The sequence below is a fragment of the Perca flavescens genome, chromosome 9, assembly GCF_004354835.1.
Source record: "Perca flavescens isolate YP-PL-M2 chromosome 9, PFLA_1.0, whole genome shotgun sequence".
In the NCBI taxonomy this organism is placed as follows: domain Eukaryota; kingdom Metazoa; phylum Chordata; class Actinopteri; order Perciformes; family Percidae; genus Perca; species Perca flavescens.
In genome coordinates this window covers 23,737,646-23,761,087 of record NC_041339.1, presented here as the reverse complement: position 1 = coordinate 23,761,087, position 23,442 = coordinate 23,737,646, and the positions used below count along the sequence as shown (strand labels likewise).

Sequence of the window (23,442 nt, the reverse complement as noted above, 5' to 3'; positions counted from 1 at the left end):
ATCTCATTTCCTTTGATTTCCCATCATACACCCTGGTCCTTAATGCATCAGGAAGGTGATTTGACGTAGCCAGCTACCAGTATTCTTTAGCTGAGCAGTTGTGGCTGGGCTAGGGGACAATATTTTGGCTGGTGGTAACTGCCTGTAGGTCAGTGGATTAATGTGTCTCCAGTCTGTGTCTCGCCTCCCTACTGGACAAAGTGGACACTAGCTGTCACCATTCAAATTCAAATTCTACCAGCCAATCAGAGTTGCTGTTTCATCTTAAAGCCAATGTGATTGGATGAACTCATGTCCAAAATCCTCCTCACTTACAGCAAAGTGAAAGGAGTAGGATGAAGAGTGATGATGACCAGAAGTTATTGTAAATCCATGTAATATTTTTTCCCTTTAATTTGGAATATGAGTAATTACTAGAGCAAGATTTTATTGCAGCTGATCTTTGTTTTGCTGTTGTTTTGTAGCACATTGTAACTCAAAAATGTAATTTTTTTATCATCACTGAAATTAAAACAATTGATGTTAATTTGATTAGTTTTTAAATGTAAATGGTAATAAGGACAAACAGGACAGACAGCACTGAAAAGTAATACATATTCATTAAACAATTAAAACTAAGTAACTTTTCCAAATTGTTTGTTCCAGCCTTGTAGCTGATGTGCAGCTTACAGACTGTATAACAAATATTTTGCTATTAAGTAGCCTAGGCTTATTTTTATCTATAACACTGCTTGGTATTGACAGTGGAAAGTGGTCACACATTTTACTCCTTTGCATGCAATTTCATGACTATTTATAGAACATCAAAAATTATGATTTAAAGGGACGCTATGCAGTTTCGGCCATTTCTTCACACTTTTTGCTCGCAGGTTTCGCTATAGAGCTCCCCCTACAGCTTTGGAATAGATATTTGGCAGCTCCTGTGTTTACTCATGTCTGACTCCTCGCTCGGTCAGTCCGTTTCCCCTTTCTCTGTTCCTCCGACAACGCTATCCTAGCTTTCTGCTTCTTTTTTGCCAGCTCAGCCATGATGATAGTGTGAAAAACTCCATCGCTACCTTGTTAGCCGGTTCCTGAATGGGTGTATGCGTGCAGTGCCGCGAAGCAATTCGTTACATCACGAGACCTGATATCACGCCATACTTCCTGATGCTGAGGCCGGCGGCTCGGCAGGCGAAAGTTGCAAGGGTGGGTTTTCCGCTCACAAGTGCTAGGGGGGAGCGTGACGACCACCATTCAACTCAAAAAAAAAAGTCATACAACCATTCCAGTGACTCCAGAGCTGTTCAGTTAAGGTAAATTAAGCTAAAAAAATAAAACGGTATAGATCCCCTTTAATTCAATTGATTTTATTTTTTTTATTGCAAATCAGGCTCTTGTAGTTTATAACTTTAGCCTAGATGTTTGTATCTTAGACACGTAACTTTTAGGCTACATTTAAAAGCAACAAGATAGACATAGTGAAATATCTTTCCAAATGTATTTCTATACTCAGTGCTTTATGTCACTGCACCATTGCTCTGTATGTTTGTCTTCTCTTCATTGTGCCATGGCAGCACAGATTTATGAAAATAAAAGATCAGCCACAGTAACTCGTTTCGTTACAGGTCCAATTGTGTTATGATTTCCGACTAAACGTGCGTGAACGCACCAGGTTGGTAGGATTTACGATTCCGGAGAAGTCAACGGACGAAGTTTATGAGGCGGCATTGAACGCAGCACAAGGCTCAGTATTTTTTCACTGCAATAGACGGGAGGGAGAAAGGGGGGTATTTGACTCCTGTCTCCCCACCCCCAGTCCGTGCGAGGTGGATTTAGGAAGAAAGGATCCAAAACCTGGGACGCGGAGATAACGAGAGACACCAATAAAGAGATAGGCTATACATTTGGAAATCCGCGCGCGGCGGTGTCGCGCACGGATTATTATAGGCTATTTTCTTTTTCGTTCACTGAGGAGATTCTGACTCGGAGCGTCTGACCTGCATGCAGGAGGGGGGGGGGGACAGGAATACAAACGCAAAGGGAATAATAGAAGTGTTTTCTACTCGTTCCCTCCGTTAACAAGTGACTGCTCTGCTGCTCAAGAAAGTGGAATATAGCTGTGTTTTTTGTTTGTTTTTTTTCTACCGTCGGGGATGCAAAGTAACTGTCTTTCTGAGGGAATACGACGGCTCACCCACAAAGAATACGGATTTGAAAAGCTGTCCCCCGTAAACAAACTAGGGGGTAGTTTCAGAAAGCCCTTTCTCACGCCGATGAAGTAAGTTTGTGCAACTTTTCTTCTTATCAACTCTCGAAATGCTTGATATGAGTTTAGAGAGCGGGCTAAAGATATAAAGTAAGTAAATGTGGTAAGAGTGGCGGCGGGGGGAAGGACAGAACTATAGCCTACAACTCTTTTTCAACTCTGCCATCATGCTGGACTGTTGTATCTGTCTTTTCCATGCAAGTAGACAAAAGTCTGCTCCGGGAAAAAAGAAAAATATATGTCGTGCAGAATGTGTTTTAAAATAAATGTAGCCTATTTGCCCTGATTTTTTCGTCAACTTAAGTTTCTTTGCGTTTGCTGTACGGGAAGATTGCGGTTAACGGTTTTGTCCTGATGCAGAGGTTCCCTAACTCTATCACATCCTGGACTCCACATACACAGATCCATCTCTGAGCCTCCTTTCTGGGGAGATTTTGGCCAACATGCTAACATTATTTTTCTAAACACTTGGTGTGCGATTTTCATCACAAATTCCAGTGCTACGCAATAGTCCTTAAAACAGTTAGTCTATGTTGCTTGTTTATGTTACTAATAAAAAGTCGAGAAGAAAAGACCGTATCAATAAAACACAGTAAGATTCCCATAAATGATGTGTGAAGGATTTTCTCTGCTAGTAGTGTGTCTGCAGAGCTTTGTGTGGAGTTGATTACAATTGATTGGAGCTATTTTTCTTTTTAATGAAGAGCTTCTTTCAGCAATTTCTCTGATGTCTGTACAATCAATATCCTTTTAATTTTTCACCATTACTACTTTGTTCGGTAAATCGTCTGCCTTGAGAAGTAACTTTTGTCTGATTGTGTTGGAAAGTTTAGATACAGCTTCAGGCCATGACTTTTCTTTTCTTCATTCTTCTTTTGTAACAGCAGGCTACAGTAAGTCAAGTGAGTCCAATTTGAATTGCAATGGATCTTAATTTTATCAGAACATTTAAGGCTAAACCCTCCCCAGGCAACATACCCCCCCACCCTCCCCCCCCAATTCTCTTCACCCTCCCACCCCACAAGCAACTGCAAGCCAAAAAAAGATTAGTAATGCATTTCATTTACTGCAGCTCGCTGAACAGGCGAGTTCAAACACTGTTGTTTTTGTTCCTGAAAAAATAGCAGAGAAGTATCTTGAAATTTAGGGAGTTCAGAGGTCAGGGTCAGGACCAGGGAGTCAAGCTGAAAAAGGCAGATGATAGACAATTAATTAAGTTATACCTACCAGTTAGTGGTATTTACTTTCATTTGTTGCGCCTATTTCATATCTTCGTGAACTTAAGACAATTTCCTAACCTGGTGGAGAATTTGTATTCTATTCTGCTATTCTTAAAAAAAATGAACACAATGAGATTCAGATTTTACCTATGGCGTAACTCCAAATCATCAGTCTTGCACTCCAGCATTCAATCAGCCTGCTAGGTTGTATAAATAAACCCATTTGTCTTATGATGAGAGTCACATGTTGATTGTCAGTAGCAAGAAGGAGTCTTGTCCTTCAGAGTAATTGGACAACACGTATACCAAGAGGCTGTGCGTCAAGTGTCTTCAGGATTCTTAATGTGGCTTTAATTGAACAATTTATCACCCGTGATCACTGTCAAATAACTGGGCAAGAAAGACAAAAGGCAATAAAAATGTTAAGGATAAGCTGCCAGGCACAGTCGGCTGACCGAGACGGCATGTCTGTCACAGCTGCATCAGCAATGGGCTGTTTTATTTAATTGTACTTACTTTATTTATTTTATGTCCGTAGAAATCGTAGATCGATGCCTTTGTGGGTGGCAAGCTTGTAAGCAGTGGTAATGAATAGTGGAGGCGGACGGGGCAGTGAGATCATCACATCGTTAAAAACTTCTTTTATTGGACAAAACTTTTGATTTCTCCCCAGAGCTTCTTTCCCTACACTTGGAAGAAAAGCTAATTGAATTGTGCCCCGGATATATATATGTGCCCCAATGTATGGAGGTCTTGAAGAAGTGTCCTCCTCTGGGTTTTGAAATTCATTTCCTTTGCAATTATTACTTTCTGAGCTGTTTTCTTATATTTCCCCTACCTCAACAGTAGGCTGTATTCTCTCTCTCATTTCTAAGGGGATCAAAGGGGGGAAGAGAGGGAGATTCTAGATAGCTACAGGCCTCACATGCTGACTGCAAGCTATGTATATAATCACGCATTTGACTTCAGGGAAGTTCAAAAGTTGTCTTCTTTCTGACTGTTTATTGTAGTTGTTGTTCTTTGGTGTTCTTGACATCAAGGGCATTTTTGACAGTTTGACATACAACCAACTTAAGCTATTGGATTTTTATAGAGGCAAAGCAAGCAGCGCTCTTAATACTCTAAGAGCTTTTTCTCATCAGAGATTTTCCAGATGCTGCACTGAAACTGAAACTTGCAACCAGTAAAACATTTTCAAGTGTCAAAATTAGAGCTCTGCAAAAGTCACACATGCTCAAAAACGCATATACAGATATACAGTATTAAACAATGTAACAATGAAGGATGAACTCTTATTAATAACTTGTATCTCTTCAATTACTGCACCTCTATTTTGAATTCACACTGTGGTAATATAATGTTAAACAGTCATGAGAGCAAAACATGAATCCGCAAATAGTGCACCGGTACTGAACATATATGCCAAGCCCTTCGTTCAAGACTTTTAGGCCTACAGTTGCACAGTCAACCAATTTTTTTGTTTTACCACCCTTTAATTCAAATTCAAATTAGTAGCATTTTGGTGGCATCAAGTGCTTTGCAATTAGTCACATTGCACTTGACGCAACAACACAGTTAATAACCGCTGCTCTGAAGTGAGTTGTCGCAGAGAGAAATGTGCGCTGTGCAGAGGCGCTGTTGCACTCACAGCTAATTGTGTTTATTCATTTTAATGTGCTCCGAGTGCTAAATCAGTGCTCTTCCAGCAACACAAGGTGCAATTAGTCTGGTTGTGAAAACAGGAGGCAGTGTTTCTTGTAAAGTGTCCCCTCCTCTCCTCTTTGATTTGTGGATTAGCCGTCCTTTGTCATGCACATTTCTTTTATTGCCACATAACCAGAATGGGGAAACACTCAATGAAAGTAAAATGTAACAAGTTCATAGCATAAAAGCTAATATGCACACAATGGATAGATCGTGGAACATCATTGCACATGTATTAAAACCTACAGTAAGAAGTAAACCCCATGTCCTTGGATACGGCAGTTATGCATTAGATATAAGGTTCTGCTGACTACCAATGCTTCATGACAATATTATGTAATATAGTGTACTCTATTCATATACCTTTAAGCCACAGGATAACTTGGCCTGGTTTTAGCTAGAATCCTGGAACTCCTTTGTTTTAACAAAACAATGGGATCTGTTTGTGGCCTCAGTTATCCATAATCTTTAATGCCTTTTATTTGCATTTACTTAAACTGTGCACTACTCTTACACTGTAATACTACTACTACTACTACTAATAATAATAATAATAATTTTCCATGCATTATATTAGTAGTTGGTTTCTTACATTTCCAAGAACAACTTTTGGCAACAAAAGTACAGTAGTGCCTTTTTTTAAATTTAACTGTAGCTAATATGAGCTGTGGAGTTTCTCCTATCATGAAAAGTAATTATTGCAGCCCTCAAGCCTGAACCATCATTTTGTGTCTCAGAGTCTGTAAACATACAGTGTGCTGCTTTCACCAAACCAGAATGTAGAGCAACAAAATAAGAAACTATGAAATGAAACTTATCTTTGTGCTTTTGGCTTGGTTTGTCATTTTTTTTTGTTCCATGTTAACGCCTTACTATGTGTTTTTGAATTTAGAAACATGTCAGCTTTAGACCTTTGTCTGGGCAAGCATTTGCAAGCTGAAGCTACCCAGAAAAACTCTCTCTTTCTGCTTCAAAACACCACATCTTGTGCTTTTCCTGATTACTGTAAATTAGACAAGGTAAGTAAATGATAGCCAAGAGAGATTGTAGTTGTTATTTTCCAACCATTACATGCATTAGAGGATCACTGAAGAGCCTCCAATTGTGAATGTGCACTCTCAGCACTAGGGATCTAATGAACAATTCTCTGCCTCTGTCCCTCTTTCTGAATGTGCAGCCTCCTCTTCCTCCCTGTCATCTTCATCCTCCTGATCACTCTCTGCCTCTGTCCCTCTCTCTGAATCTGCAGCCTCCTCTTCCTCCCTGTCATCTTCATCCTCCTGATCACTCTCTGCCTCTGTCTCTCTCTCTGAATTTACAGCCTCCTCTTCCTCCCTGTCATCTTCATCCTCCTGATCACTCTCTGCCTCTGTCTCTCTCTCTGAATTTACAGCCTCCTCTTCCTCCCTGTCATCTTCATCCTCCTGATCACTCTCTGCCTCTGTCCCTCTCTCTGAATCTGCAGCCTCCTCTTCATCCTTCACAGTTCATTCTGTGGTGTGGTCTTCTCCTGCTCTGACCTGCCTGGTCTCTCCAGTTTACTGCCTTCTTCTTCATTTCCCTCCTTCTCTTCCTCCTGTGCACTACTCAGAATTTGAATACAAATTATCGGCCTCAGCAAGCACTGTGTAGTGTGTTGTAACGTAACGCCACCGAAACGGCGACCCTCTGTAAACGTTATGAATTCAAACATGCCAGTTTTTAATATTTTGTATTATGCTGTTGTTGTTTTTACTAATATCAAAACTAATCAAAGGGCTTAGAGCTCTACAAATCACGAGGGAGAGATTCGATTTTTGGCTAACGTAATAGACGCGCCGTTGTTGATGCTGATTCGCCTTTACCATACATTACATTCATTACAAATAAATTTTAAATTAAATGTGTGTTTTAAACTTCACCTGGGGAAACTGACTTCACTATCATAGGCTCGGGGTGCAGCTCAATTGCTCCAGTCTTTGCCGGGATGCAGTGCCACCACACCGCAGCAGACTCGCTGTGACAGACCGTGGTAAAGTTGGTTTTATATTGGACGTTGGATATTCGACACATTCGAAAAATCTATTATTCAGCTTGACCTTCCAATATAAAACCAACTTTACCACCGTCTGTGACAGCTCGTTCTCGCTCGCTATGCAGGAAGCTACAGACCCTGTTTTTGACGTGATTTAACATATTTTGATGGAACGGGTTGCAAAAATCCGCATATAATTAGGAAAGTGAGGACTGCGTTTATAATGTGATCTAACGTAATATTTGAGAGAGCCCAGGGCCCCTTAGATGTCCTGTGCCCCTGGGCAAGTGACCAGCTGCCCTAATGGTTAATTCGGCTCTGCTTGGGTCTAAAATTGGTAGCTCTGTCCTCAGCAGACCTTATTGGAGGTAAGAAATGGCCATGACCCTCCCAGCAGCACCCACAAGTCATATTAACACACCGATTCTCCTGAACTCAAAAGGACAGCACTCCGAAACTTGCCAGCAAAGGTTTTGGGCAGAGGTGATGCATGTTAAGAGGCAGGAGCCAGATAAGACGAGGCTATGATAAGGCGTATGAACTCAGCAGGATTGATCCGTCTCTAGCTGAGTTTAAGTCCGCCATGCGTCTTGGCTGACTGTCAGGCTCATTCGGTTTGATCACTCTTGGCTTTTCTTCATCCCTATATCTCCCTCACTCAGTGTTCCTGTCTGTTTTTCTGTCACTCTTGCATATGAATCCAGATCGGATCCATATGCAAAAAAAAAAAATCTTTTAGATCTAAGTTGCTTATTTACTTTTGGAATGGACTGTATAATGCATTTCTGCTATTGGGAGGGTTGGGTCAGAGCTTAAATGTGTCTTTAGTGCATTTACACATGAGATTTATACGTTTCATGCTTTTTCTTTGCCCTTTTATCACCTCAAATGTGCCAGGTAGAAGTGGAGTCCTAATCGGAGTATTTGCAGTCGTCAAGTTATTGTGTGCAGAAGTGAAGGTAGCCCCTCAGACACATAGACTCCACTAATCCCTGCCAGACTATCTGGTAAAGCCTAGGGGAATACATCAACACACTGTCACCTCCCCAGCCTCCTGCCCGTTCCCTTGGTACCTTCAGGTTTTATAAAAATGATTCGCTCCAGCTCTTTCTAATGAAGTGACAGTAATCTGCTTTTGACGATGAGCAGTAGCAGACCTTCTGTTGATGCCTGCTACTCCCACTTCACTCTACTCTGTCTCCCTCAAGATACAACACACTTGAACAAACATAGTGCATACTTTGTTAAAGCCCGAGAGGTTACTATACCAAACCTTGCTGTAGTCGCACAAGCACCCATTCACGCTCCTTTCCCTCTGGCCCTGATCCCATCCTCTTTATGGTTATGGAGTTAATGTGAACTGCTGTTTCATGGTGAGAAGTAATTAACACCCGGTCTGGGACAGGCATCAAATGGATGTGTCTGATCCTGTCTCTCTGTCTGCATCTCTTCTGGTCGTCTCCTGATGCTTGCTGTTGGGCTGTTTCTATGTGAAGTGTGATTACCAGCTGCTCTCCCCCAGATTAATGCACAGAGGTTCCCCTTGGGGTGTCTGCCTCCTCCTCCTCTTTGCAATCTAGGTCTCGCAGGAACGGCTGCCCTGTGCCCTGGTAGTTTGACCCCTCTGAGGTTTTGTGTGTGTGTGTGTGTGTGTGTGTGTGTGTGTGTGTGTGTGTGTGTGTGTGTGTGTGTGTGTCGCGCACGCAGGAGGGTGGGGGCTAAAGACCACAATTCTTACGCCCTAAGGGTTCAAACAGGTTGCATTTAGCTCATTGAAATGCTGCTCATGCAGACCGTAAGATGGTCCACACCAGCCTGTTGAGCCATCTGCATGAAGTGTAGTTGTGAAGGATGGGTTAGAGTGCAATAGTTTCCAAAAACATTTCTGTTTGTGCCTACACTATAATTTGAGCTGTTTGTGCCTTGTGAGGTGATACACTTTTGAACACTTTGCCAAGATAATTGCATGACAGCCAACTTGTAAGCAAGGTCACATACCTTCCCATGCTCTCTGTACTTGGTGTCAGCTCAATATTTATTAGAGCGCCTTTAATTAACCGTGTGATTGGCTCTTCGTTAATTGGACAGTTTGATTTAAATGGTGGCTAAAGAAAACTGCCCCTCTTACACCTATCACTTTCACTGTCTACACTGTCAATAATTGATTTATTTCTGATTCTGCTGCTTCCTCCCACCAGAACTCACAAGCTGAGCTCCTCCAACTGCAAATGCCATACAGCAAACAAGTGATCTTAGGATACTGTTTGCTTGCAGTACTGTATTTAAGAGCAGCTTGGCAGTTTTTCTAAATGTGCCAAATGCCACTTTATTTACAGTTTTTATTTATTCAGTTACTATATGAAAAGTCAATGTGACTTTGGGTCCAGAATCATGTTAGTCCTAGTGTGATAAAAACTCAAAGTGCAGCCAACTACTGTAAGTAGAGGCACATGGTATTCATAAATAAACAGAGAAGTGTCTGACTTTCATAACATCCTGGTTATGATAAGACTCAAAGACACTGATCCAATAGCCTGCTTTGACTAATTCACACCAAACATGAGCTTTTCCCAAGTTGCTGTTTCAGTGTGAAATAGTTATAAGAGAGGTAAGTGGTTTTGTGTGTGTGTTCCAAAAGCTGTTAATCTGATGGTGCTTATTGTGCACACACAGAAAGCCAAGGGCAAGATGGCTTGGCCCATTCAGAGGATCCCCCACACCCATCCATCCGTTTGCCCCCCAATCCACCACCCTGTCCTTTTGTTCCTGCTTTCTCCACACATGCACACCCTCACCCAAACTTTAGGGACATCTGGTATGAGGAGGGGCTACAGGAGGGGTGAGCTTTGGGGGAAGAGAAAGGAGTAGAAGGGGAAGGAGAACAAGCGTGTGGGGAGAGACACTCAGCTGCCTCGAGGGGTGGGAGGTGAGACATGGGGGTCGCAAAGAAACGTGTATGCAGGATAGTGGGGGTTGTTGTCATAGAGTAGAGAAAGGGAAGTGGGCTAGCTAAAGAGGAGTAGGCAGATAATTGATGGATGGAAGTAATTGTGTGTAATGCAAGCAAGGAAACATCGGCCTCTGGGAGGGACGGAGGGAGGGAGAGGGAGAGAGAGGGAGCCAGTGAATAGGAATAGAGAAAGGAGGTGGGATAAAGAGAGGAAAGAGAATAATGAAGAGTGTGCGGAAAATAGGAGGCTAGAGAAAAAGAGAGAGATGAGGAGAGAGTGAGGAAGGGTACAGAGAGGAGAGGAGACATGGAAAGAGGGAAGCAGGGGAGGAAGAGAAAAGGGAGGGTGCCTGCTGTTCTGTAGCATCACTCAGCACTAGCCGGGGTTAAGAAGGAGTAACTACCTGCCTGTCAGACTGATTGTTCATCCCTATGCATCAGGGGATACGCGTCCTGGTTTATAAGACATGGCGCGGAATCACTATGTGGGCCACTTAACCACATAAAATGGCTGCCTGGGAATATAAGCATCACTGCCATGTTGGGCATTCTGAGCCAGTGATGGTTGTTTTGTATGCAGATGATACCATCATCTCCCTTACTACAAGACTCTCGTTGTCACACCATTTTTAGGTGTTCTCATTTTACCCTCTCCGTTTGTAGTCTGGCTCACTGCAATCATTCATTTTGTATTAATAATTCCCCCACCACTACAAAACCCCTTCATCGAAAAGCCTAATCATAAGGCCTCCTCAGTAATTACAATTCCGGCAGGCTGGGTGCCTTTTCAAACAGCACGGTGCCTCATCTTTCAGTAAAATGGAACAAAGCCTATGCACTCCAGTCTGGATACACAAATTACAGCGTACCAGTGGCGCGTAAAAGAGAAAGAAGACAGAGAGAAAAGGCACCAGAGGCAAAATGCATTGAGTTTCCTCTCACTTTCTCACTGTGCATCACAAGCTTGTCTCCCAGACGGAGCAGAAAGGTTTGTCAAGCGCGTCATGGTGGAGAGAGTAAAACCTTCCCCAGCCCCTGGGAAGATGGAAGGTGACATTTGTATGTAAATGGAGACACTGTATTCCAGCTGACAGGAAACAGAGTGGGCAACCTGGCGTTTTCCTTTCTTTTTTGAGAAGTTCAATATTTTGTTGTTCCCTGACATTTATTTTTTGGGAGGAAGATGCATCACAACAGGCTGCTTTACAATAGGTGTGTTTGTGTATAAGGAAATGCTCATGCATTCACACACAGCAAATTATGACATTTATTCTAAAGAACCTTGACACTGCAGCATTTAACTAAGTACCCACTCCACATACAATGCTAGTTTTTTTTTTAAAGTTTTTTTTTAGCTAGGCTGTGCTTTCTCTAGTATTGACCAACACATCAAATTGGTTGTCAGAGTACTACCATGATGTTACTGGATATGTTTTTTTTGCAGTCTCTCCTGTTTGTTTGCTCTGGGTTTTGCAGACTCTGAGATCAAAATAATTTAGAACAGAAGAAGAATAAAATAATCTTAACAATTCCAATAGGGCTTTAGCCCCTGCAGTGACTGGACCCCTAATTAACTCTTGAGTCTCAGTGTCCGAGAAGATAATCCTGATTAAAAAGTGGTGGAGGCTGGGGGAAGAATGACAACCTAGCAATCAGAGATACCAACCACCGTTTGGGAGATTAGCACTACCAGAGGGTGGGGGGTTTCCCCCTTGCTGCTGTCACCCTTTTGTTTATGGATCAAATCCATGGCAGAATAATGGTTTTGGAGATATAATTTTTTTCCATCTGGCTTTTGTACCAGAGGGAAGATTGTCTTGGACACTAAACCGCTTTATATTATTTTGTGTTTTTGTTAGAGGTTTGTAGTGGTTTGTGACAGAAGAGAGCAGAGTAGCTGATTATGAACCATAGGAATACAATTTCTTTTGGATACAAGACTGCATTCAAGTCTTGTAATTTAAAAGGTGCCTGACTTATTGCAATGGCTGTAGAGATGTTGGCCAGGTGGTCGCTAGACAATGGGACAGGAGATTTGGCATCTCAGACACGTTTTCAGAAACAGCAAGTTAACAGGGTCATTATTGAGACTCATAATGCTACTGCTGTGAGAGGGTCACGGTTACCCAGTTAAATCTGCATTACATGTTACTGGCCTTGCCTGGAATGTCCCAATTGGTATAAAGACTGTTTGACATTCTGATGTCTGTCTTATAACATGAGTGGTGAAACAAGCTTATTTATCACTCTGGTCAATACTGAGACAGGAATCAAGTTAAACAACACTTAGTGGGTGTCTCGGCTTTGAGAGATTGTCATGTAACCATATGTCAGTTATCCATGCAATAGCAAGTTTTGTTCATCAATAGCCACAACTCTTGTGGGAATGTCCTGGATGCTGACCCACTACCTGCACATTCTAAGTATTGTTTAAATCCCTCCAGTATGAAATGTAAAATGTATGCAGTCACCTGTTAGTTTAATCCAGTGAAAGTTGGGCAAGCAGATTTGGAGTAAAGTAGATGGAGTTTTTAAAGGGAAATAAATAAGGCTGTTATCAGAGTCTGTCTATTTGCCGCTGATACGGGGAGATAGTGTTGACACCGAGGGAAGTGGGAGCCAGCGCTGCTCTGATTATGCTTGCTGCGTGATGCCACCAAGTGGAAACTAGAAGAGAAATGCACTTCAGAGATAGGGGACATCTGGCATCATATATGAAGATCTATCAGGTGTCAGGAAGCAGACAGATAATTGTACTTGAAAAAACCAAACACAGTTGCAAAATGCACTTAACAATACAATTGGAAGTCATAATGCTAAAATACTGTACAGTTTTTCAGAAACACAAGGTATCTAGTGGTAAGAGTTACAAGAACATATTTGAATGTTTGATCCCAGTGATTCTTAGGGTGCTGACACACCAGGCCGATTATCGGCCGTGGGACAGTCTGGCGAGGTCAGTGACTCAAATCTGTTCGGTGTGTCCCGTGCCGTTGTCCGTCTGAGGGGCTGTCGGCGTTCATTTTGGCCGACCTGACGTGTTCGGTCGGCGGCAGGGCCATCGGGACTCACCCGGAAATGACGAGCGGAATGAGGTGACTAGAGTCTCTCAAAATCTGATGGAAATCTTTTAAACTGACCTTTGTCGATCTGAAATGAAGACCGATTCAGCAACTGCACGGCCTATTTCTCGCTTAAAATGTTTTCAGACACATGTTTTAGTGAACTATTTTAGTACAATATGAGATGGGATTCTGAATTTCCAGAGAAAACAAATCTATGTGACTCGTTCGTCCTATCAGCTGCCGGTTTTTGTTTCTTGGGCGACAATACAGAGTAGCGCCGCCTGCTGTTATCAAGACGTATTACGTTTCTCAAGTTGGTGTTGGGTGAGTGTGTCCCGCGGCAGTTTTTGGACCTCGGGGACGCGACTGATCATATCAACGGGGTTTTCTGTCAACGGTCGGCCGTCTGCTAAATGTGTCTACACCTTTTGGTGAGTGTCCTTGAGCAAATGCACCGTCTGCAGTATTCGCATGCTCATTATAAGTTATTCTAAGTAAAAGTGTCAGCTACAAAGCTAAAATGTGAGCCCAAAGCTAAAGACTTGAAGCCAGGCAAGGATGCTCCCTGTCCACTGCTGTGACTCAGTATTTTAGCCAAAGGGATGGGTGGGGAGTATCTGGAGATAAATCCATCTCCCCCCAAGGCAGCCCCTTTGACATTTGTCATTGTACAGCCCCCAATCTGTAGTCTCAACATAGTGGAGTAAAACACAGGGACAGAAGGGAAGACAAAAGCAGGTCTGGCATGGAAATGGGGGTTGCTGTTTACATCACCATACTTGCCCTTGGGTTAGTGTAGTGTAGTGTAGTAGAGAGAGAGAGAGAGAGAGAGAGAACTGCAGCTTAGAAACAGGAGGTAGATGGAAAGCAGAGGGTCTCCCATTTTCATGGAGATAAAGGAGCACTAATGAATTTGAAACAGTGCCCTCCAGGGATATACCATAAGGGCAAAAATAGGAAGGAGCAGATTGGGGTTTAGTGGCTTTTTAAACTACAGCCAAACTATCTTTGAGACACACAGGGGTGCTCCCAATTCTGCAATCACTAAGATGGCCGTCGCCCCGCTTGCCAACTGCTGCGGGTGATGCCTGTGCCAGGGCTGGGAGAGGCTTTGATGCCAGAGGAGATATGCCTAACTGGCCAGGCTAAAACCCGTTCCAGCCAACAAGATCATTTATCTGCCCATCTAACTCAGTTTTAGTTACCTCGTTTGCACAGCACTGGGTGTGCTGATGTGCTGATTACAGTGTAGCAATATGAGGTATATTGCAGGAAAGTGTAGTCTGAACCTGTGTGACTTAATGGTGCAACATACTACCAACACTGTGGGTTTAAGGGATTTGTTTTCTACTGCATACTGAGTAGGCTGTGACAGTCTCCTACGTTCTCATTCTAAAAATTGGTGCATTTATGGTAGTATAAAATGCTTTGGATAAGTTGGCACCAAATGACAGATTTTATATTGCATATGTGTGCAGTTCTCTGAAATAACCACATTAAATGATCCGTTTTGCTTTATACAATGATTGAGGCCTTGGTCAACCACACAGCTATTGTTTAGCTTGTTTAAGGACTCAGAGGTTGCCCGGAGCCTGAACTTATACCTTATCTATCATTTTAACAACGTGTTGTTTTACAACACAGAGAGACCAACCATTGCCTGTGGCATCTACCCCCATGTGGAGGTAATGGTGTGACCCCCAGGCTGTGAGCCTGTGTTAATAATGAAGTGGGCCCCTCTATTGTAAATCACAGAGGGGTCTTGTTTGGCTGACGCCTTTGGGAGAATTGCATAGGAATGGCATGTGTGACGAAGGACAGCCTGGCATCAGTGCAGGCAGACACTCAACGAAAAAAGGAAGGCAGCTTTATACATGATTGATGGTGGCCTTTGCCTCTGTTTGTGTCATATGGAATCCAAATATTAAAAGGGAACTGTGGAGATGAGACATGAGCTGGGGCGTCCTATTTATGTTCAGTCAAAGGCAGTTTGTTATGTTTTATTCTACTTGCATATTGGCATTTTCATCCAAAGTTTTCTTCTGTGAAAAACTTTGTGGCCACCTGCAGCTTTTGAACTTGGTAAGGCTGGTTGGGAAGACAACATGTGTTTCTTAAAGGTCCCATGGCATGACAATTTCACTTTATGAGGTTTTTTAACATTAATATGCGTTTCCCCAGCCTGCCTATGGTCCCCCAGTGGCTAGAAATGGCGATAGGTGTAAACGGAGCCCTGGGTATCTTATATATATCTCCTTATGAGGTCTTAAGGAGCAAGGTTACCTCCCCTTTCTCTTTCTCTCTCTCGCTTTGCCCGCCCAGAGAATTTGGCCCACCCATGAGAGAGAGACATCATGGCTTTCAAATGAGCAAAGTGGCAGTTGGTCAAGGCCACACCCCCACCCTCCACCTTGCCCCCCCCCCCTCTCCTCCTCAATAGCTACAGACACAGAAATGGCACATGCCAAGGAAAGCTCATTGTGGGACTGGCTGTAGTGGCTGTAATTCTGCACCATGGCTGAATTTCGGGAAAGAGACTTCAGATACAGTATTAGGGGACCACTGAGGTCTATATAAAAGCATCCAAAGAGCACCATGTCATGGGACCTTTTAAGAGAGCTGACCTGTTGGATGTAGTTCAATTTTTATTTAAAAAGTTTAGGCATTTACCTGATACGCTTATGCAGAGTTGCTTGCATTGAAATTGTCAGAAGAATGTTTTTTTTTCCTAGATCCCTTACGCAAGCATGCAAGAAAGAAGATAATAAATCGATTTAACAATATAACATTTGCTTGGCTCTATAGTTATTATGTGTATTAGTGGTGTTGTAGAGAAGGGCATACTTGCAGAGAGGTAGAAGGTGTTTTTTTCCCCCTCTATGCAATAAGCAGTGACTTTAACCCATTTGGAGCAAATTTCAAGTGTAACCATTTTGCTAAAATGCTTCTTGCACACTGACCGCCAACATTAAGCCTGTCAGGCAGAGTGGAGTTGAACATAGTATGTTTAAAAAAGAAAGAAAAAAGAAGCCAGGAGGAACCTTGAGGAACCTGGGCCGTTCTTTGAAGTCAGCTATTTTCCTTCACTTCAAGTGCGTCACTCACTTCAAAGCGGGAATTTCACACAAAATTTACTGACCCCCCCCCCCTTTTGTGTAAAATTTACAGCATATAAAACGGGTCTGTGGATACTTTGTCAGAAGGTATCTGTAACCTAAGATGACTCCGTCTGTGTGTATGTAAGTGAGTGTGTTTCCGTGCCTCTGACAGCTTGTGGGGGCCTTGTGTGTGATCTTGCACATATCCGCATAAAGAGGCCTGCAGATGATGCTTGGTGGTGGTCCGAGGCTTTGCTTTTGTTAACGAGATAGAATCCAGAGGGCATCAGCTGCGTGTGGAGTCATGGTTAGATAGTTTTGAACCCTGTGGTTTATGGTTAAAGAGGGGGATTTGAATGTGGTTGGTGAGTAAGACTCTTCACTATTTGAAGTCTGCAGCCTTGCTAAAAAAAGTTACCAAAGCCACCATATCTGCTTCAGATTTACATTCCAAGTCTGTGAAAACCAAATATGCACCAATTACAACTTCCTGTGTGCTAATGAATTTGATGTCAATGAGATTAAAGGCATGCGTGGTGAAAAATGTCTGGCATACCATGGAAAATGAGCTTTTATTTGTGTTCACGCAGTTCAGGCGTTTGTAAAGAGGGGTTTAGGGGTGCAACGGATCACAAAACTCACGTTTCGGATCGGATCACTGTTTGAGTCACGGATCAGATCAATCACAGTTTAATAGTTTAGCTGTCAACATTTTTACCGTATTTAATCCAGCTACTAGCTAACGGTAGGCTAACGTTACCCAATTCCAAGTGTAACATTAATGTTTACTAGTGTGACATTAGTGTTTACTAGCGTGACATGCAGCGATGCGTCTGTTGCCTGTAACGTCTGTTTCGGAGCATCATAGAGCAGCACAGACATTTAAGTGGCACCGAAATCCGCGTTACATAGCGCTCGTTAAGGCACCGGTGCCATATAAGCAGCGGATTTTAACATGCGGCGTTCACGTGAAGTGAAAATTTCATTGCCTGTATCTTTTCACGGCAACCCTTCATAGAGATTTATTAGCTTACTTAAAGTAACAGCAACCGTAAAAATGCATTTCTCACACACACACACACACGCACACTATTATTGTGGTTAAACTTTGCAATTAAGCCGCGGTTCACATGCATTCCGAACTGTGAGTGTTGATGGGTTTTACACCACTAGAGGGGTTTTAGTGGTTATTAGCCTGTTCAAGCACCTTTATATTTTTTTGCCATGATTGTAATTGGACCCTCTACTTGATACTTTCCACTTAAATAGCTGAAGCCAGCACTGGCACACAAGCTTGTAAACAGATGAGGGTGTCCCCTTGTGTGTGTGTGTGTGTGTGTGTGTGTGTGTGTGTGTGTGTGTGTGTGTGTGTGTGTGTGTGTGTGTGTGTGTGTGTGTGTGTGTGTGTGTGTGTGTGTGTGTGTGTGTGTGTGTGTGTGTGTGTGTGTGTGTGTGTGTGTGTGTGTGTGTGTGTGTGTGTGTGTGTGTGCGCGTGTGTGCGCGTGTGTCTGCATATTACGCATACTCAACTGTCTGCATGTGTCTGTATTAGTTTGTGATCGTCACGTAATTTGTAACAGAAACCGTCTGCACATTTGAAATTGTGTGTACAGTTCACAGCTGCAACCCTGTGTGCGTGTGTGTGAGAGTGTTTGGCTGCGTAGTGAGGTGCTTTCCCTTTCCAAACATGAGTGCTGAACAACGGAGAATTGTGTCCCATTCATCTGTGGGGGTCAGAGTGGAGGGCCAGTTTGGGGCAAGCTATCCATCCGCTTGCTGCACAGTCTCGCATGTGATTTCCCCCACACAGCCTTCTTCCATATTCACCACCACCAAGTGCACCCGGCTGCACACCCCAACACAAGTCTTGTTCTAAAGGTGACTTTTTGGCCCTAGTCCTCTTGGCTTCAATTTATCTGCTGGCCAAGAAAACACTGTAATTGACTCTTGAATAACAAACAGGAGGACACTGCCCTTCAACAACCACGCAAGATACAACACAATTTAAAATCTTCTTTTGTTCATTTTTGACAATGCAGATTGGATCTGAAGTGCTTAACATGTTTCCAAATCCTTGCCCACCGGCATCCAATGCGCTCTGAAGTAACCTTTTCCCTACAAAGCCAATTTGAACTTTGGCTTTGAATTGCAGCCAAATGCGTGAGATATTTTTACCCAGAGCCCCTGATCTAGCTTGATCTGAGTCGGTGCATGTTGTTAGCTGAGGCGATTGCATGCACTTGACCTGTTGGCGCGGATGGCGTGGGCACACAACACTGGGTGCTGAGGGGGTGGGGGGGGCGGCGTGTGTGTGTGTGTGTGTGTGTGTGTGTGTGTGTGTGTGTGTGTGTGCGCGTGCGTGCCCGCGCTTTACAAGCGGGCTCTTTTTCTAACGAAGGAGAGAGAGATGGAGGCAGAGAATTGGAGGAAGAGAAGGAGGAGGGGTAGATGCAAGGATTCCTCTGAGACCAAGGCTGCCAGCCCTGTCAAGGAGAAGACTGGAGAGGGAGGAACAGGAGTGCATGAAAACAAGAGGGGAGGAAGCATGTGAGCGAGAAGAGAGAAAGCAATTTAGAAAGTATGAGAGAGACAATGAGACATTGACTAGGAAACTTTATGTACAGTGATAGTGAGCGGTTGGCCAAAAATAAATAAAATACTGCTAGTTTGAAGGACCTAATGTTTTGACGTCATCGTTTGATGTGGGCCTCATCAGATTTTAATGATGCTCCACTTTGCCTGTGGGCAATTGTGTACCACTCTCGGATTAGCATGTCAGCGTATTGCAGGGTAGGGGAGCGAAGGCGTTGGAAGGACATGGCCAGATACCTCACAAGAGAAGCCCCCCTCCCCCCCCCTTTCTTCTCCTTGTTATCCCGTCCCTTTCCCTCCCTCACCATTGAGGGATGAAACAATGTGAGCGACAAGCTCTACAGCTGTAATCTTCCCTTATAGCCTTTTCAATGACAAAGTCTTTCCCCCTCATTTCAGGCCTAATGTATTACATCCACCCATTTTTACCTCAGCGCCCCCTTTACTGCTTACTGTGCCTCGACTGCAGTCGCTGCCTTTGGATGAACTCTGTGGTGGGTGAAATGGGTGAAAGGCCACAGATGGAAATAGTATCCGCAGATAAAGGTGACAGGTGATCTGCAGTGCTGAATACAATTGGGGCAAGATCTGATTAATTTCTGCCTTCACCTGATTCAAAGGTTGCCTTTGGACTATTACGGGCATGTTTGATTCTGTTTGTGCTCTTCTATCAAGTAAACATGGCAACATGTTCGCAGTATCATTTGCCTTGTCAGGATGTGTTTTTATCATTTTCTGGGGGTGATGTCATGTCAGGTTGAAGTGTTGTTGACATCAGGTGAGTTATCTTCCCCTCTGCCTTCATCTTTGCGCAACACCCGACTTATCACCTGGCACTCCACAAAATAAATCAGGTGACGCTGCTTGATGTTTACTTTGGTTTCTTTATTCCTGCCGGCAAATGTCAGCCCGGCTTTAGTCGACATGATGCCACCGAGCTCCTCCCTCCCTCTCCTCTCTCAAATTGGCCTGTGGTGGTTACCGGCGAGTTAATCGTGATGGGTATTGTAGTTTGCTGATCGTCACTGGGTATATCACTCCCAGCATTGACGATCCATAACAGCACACTGGCAGTGACTGCCACCTGACGCAGTCATCTTGTCCTTCACATGTCAGCTCAGATTTCACGGCAGGCCGCAGTTTTGACAAACAGGGACTTTACACAGTCAAACAAGTCAGTACCTCACAGGAGGCTGTTGATTGGATTAGTATCGTGACATTGCTATTGATGTCTTTGGGAAGAAGATGGAACCCCTTTTGAAGACGGCCAGTGCAAACAGCTGTTGACAATTTCATGGTTGCTTGTGACAGGAATGTTGTTGTGCAATGGTGTGGCGGCATTTTCTTTTACTATATTCACACCCTCGCCCCTTTCAACTTACCGCATCTCGAAAGGCTTGTGGCACTCCGCAGCATGGCAGTCCAAGAAGAATCGTCCCCTTTGCCACTACAACCCTTAATGTGGCCATGTTGTTATTTGGTTTTGGTACCCCAGCTGTCGCATTGAGGCTCCAACCATGCCACATGGTCTTCAGATGTAGTTCTTGAAGCACACAGATTGTTTGGGTTGTAAGCCAGTGTTAGCCAAGACTGGATAATGGCAGTGGCCAGTGTGAATGATGAAAGATGTAGGAAGGTTTTTTCTTTTCAGTTTAGTGGGTGTTTAAACTTGGACACATTGAAATCCCACATAATGCAAAGCATTCTGTATATAGTTGCTTCACAGCCACATATAGTCTGACAGCTATTGCCATACTCAGTCCCATATTGGCTTTGGTATTTTTCCGACGTGAAACACTCCTGTCTCCATTTCTTTTATTTAGCTAGAAATATTTGCAGAGGATACACTTCCACGTTTTTAAGCACTGTCTGACTTCACATTTATCCAGATCCACACATTGCCTTCTGGGAGCTGCCTGTTAGATACACATACATTTTCTTTTGGAAAAACAAAATCTATTTTCAATGCCTTCACATGGGGACACCAAAGAACAAACACATCAGAATATGGTAAACAAAAACAGGGTAAATCTGGACATTAACATTTCACAGCAGACCGACAAGATGGAGCGCTGAGCGCAATACTGGAGCAGTTAGGGGCTGATTCTTTTGCTCAAGGGCATGCAGTGGCGGTAGGTTCACATTTACCGGCTCCTTACAGGTAAATCAACCAGAAAGTACTCCATTCCTAAACTTACTTTGCGTTATCTATAATTAGAGCTGTCTATTCAGTTATATTTAGCATCCAGACTCACATTACATTACATGTCATTTAGCTGACGCTTTTATCCAAAGCGACTTCCAATAAAGTGCTTTCAAACCTGAATGTGCAAACTCCAGACAACAAGTAGCAAGTGCAAGTACATTGGCTTTAAATAAGCAAAACTACAAAGAGCCATAAGCCATAACTCACACATTTTATATTTGAAATATGGCATATATGCCCACATTGTTTGAGGCAAAAGAGCAGGAAATGTGCCACGTGAATCAAGGCAGTCACCGCAAGGGAGAAATAAAGCAATATTTTTGGACCAATAACCGCTTAAAGGGTCAGAGAGAGAAAAACCGCTTTAATATAGAGGCCTTTGTTGCCCTTAATGTCATCTTGTGTTCCTATAAAAATGCCAAAAAAGTGCAGTGGAATGGTGAATACTGGATAAATTTGTTTTGAGTTTTTATCCCCTGGAGTCATAATGTTTTAATTTGGCTCTGGCCCCCCCCAGTTGTGAAATTTCCGTGGCCTGCTGTCGCGTAAACAAAACACATTTAGCATAATTGCACCTTTGGTGTAGGCCTCTCTTCAAGGCAAGGTATTGATTTTCTCTCTCCCTCTGTCTCTCTTCCGCTCTGCTCTTTGTTTTTCTTCTCCTCAGCTTTATTTTCCCTTTTGCATTCCTCGGCCGTAGTACTCACTCGCTCGCTTTCTCCCAACTCTCTTTCCTTGTCCCTTGCCCTCCCCCATCACTTGCTCTCTCTTTCATCAACGGCGCTCATGTGGAAAATAGCAACAAGAATGCAATTTGACTACAGTAGCCAAAATAATGTTCACCTTAATGACACCGAAAGCCCGGCTGACAACCACAGTTGATCTCTCCTTTTCACGTTGAAGTAGCTGTTGCTGAATCCAGTCCTGTTCTCAGTTAAGGAAGCAAAGAGTAGATCATGCTAAACAAAACACTTGTAGCTGTGAGTTATCATGTTGATTTGTTAAAGGACACAATAGCAGCTCTGAAATTGGAGATGAATGCAGTGGAGATGTTTGGAGTCCTACTGTGCATGACACACACACAGACGCACATAGTTCATAGACATACTTGGAAATGTTCAGACTGCTTACCCGTATACATTTTTAGATAGATGGTATGTTTTCGACGACATCCGTGTTTTAATTTATCTGCACATTTCCAAATAGATGCACTGGCTAAAACACTTAGATCCATCGTCTAGTGCACAACCTGCTGCGTTCCCTCTTCACCAGCAGGTCAAACACTTTTCAACCCCCTTTTCAACCCCCCTCTCAGCTCACCAGCTGCTATCTCGCTGTCTTATCATTCCTAAATGATCCCATAACTTCCCCTCTCTTAAATTAACAAGCAGCGGCAGAGTCCAGAACATCTCCGACGGTTTTACACCGGTCAAAGAGCGGCGGCTCAATGGTCATTATCCCCCATGTCTTATCTCACCTTTTTTCTAGCTCTTCTTTAATAGCTCTCAAACGGTTTGTTTTTCTCTCTTCTGTGAGAAATGAGTGAAGAATGCACTTTCCAACTGGTTTCTTTCTTGCTTTCCAAATCCAAATGTAGTGAAAACATTCAAATAGCAGGAAGAAACTAATTTTTAGGTGATGGCAGAAGGTTAACTTATTGTGGAAGTTAATGCAAAAATCTGAGAATTTTACATCAGGGCCACAGAGGAAACTTGGAAATTTGATGTTGCAATATCCTTTGGCAAGTAGAAAATTCGCCACATTCAGATGCAGCTGTATGTATAATTGAGAAACTGTAGTGCAGACAGTCTTGGATGAGGACCGCAGGACATTTTTGCTCTTCTCTTTTGATTTTCAAGGTTTGAAAGAGACTTATTCCAATCCATTTTTTTAGGGCTGGAGGGAAAGGTTACCTGTAGTGTGTCGGATTTCCATAGTGCACCTATCGTTACCATACCTGTTGGATGTGAAGTGGTCGTTGAGCGGTGCCAGTGAAGGTTGAATATTGGTTGGGGTCTTTTTGTGTAAATTGTCAGCTTCTCATCAATTTTTCATTCACAGAGAGAGAGAGAGAGATTGAGGCAAAGAGAGGGGATGTTAGTGGATATGAAATGGCTGTGTACAGGGCCTGTGCTCGTGTTGACCTTTCACGGTGTCCCTGTGTCAATTTTCATCTTTCTCTCTCTGTTCCACTGTGAATTTTATATTGAATTCAATCCGTCTTATTGGGCAAACACGGCAAAAATGTTTTCCAAATATTTCAAAAGATCTATAATGGTAGCCTCCTTCTCCCTGCGTCCCGCTTGTTCAGTTTTCTCCCAACTCAGCTGCTTTATTAACATAAG

The 23,442-nt window shown here is 43.1% G+C and overlaps 1 protein-coding gene across 3 annotated transcripts in view; it reads left to right on the top strand.

The window, feature by feature from the left end:
- The window catches only part of ptprsa (protein tyrosine phosphatase receptor type Sa), a 244,961-nt gene that overhangs the window by 57,819 nt on the left and 163,700 nt on the right, over positions 1–23,442 (top strand). For 2 of the 3 annotated variants that reach the window (XM_028587831.1, XM_028587829.1), the window contains exon 1: positions 1,714–2,260. The exons of the other annotated variant lie outside the window; for it this stretch is intronic. The gene's annotated coding sequence lies outside the window, so the exon portion shown is untranslated. Of the gene's footprint in view, positions 1–1,713; positions 2,261–23,442 lie in introns of those variants that run through there. 3 annotated transcript variants of the gene reach the window in all.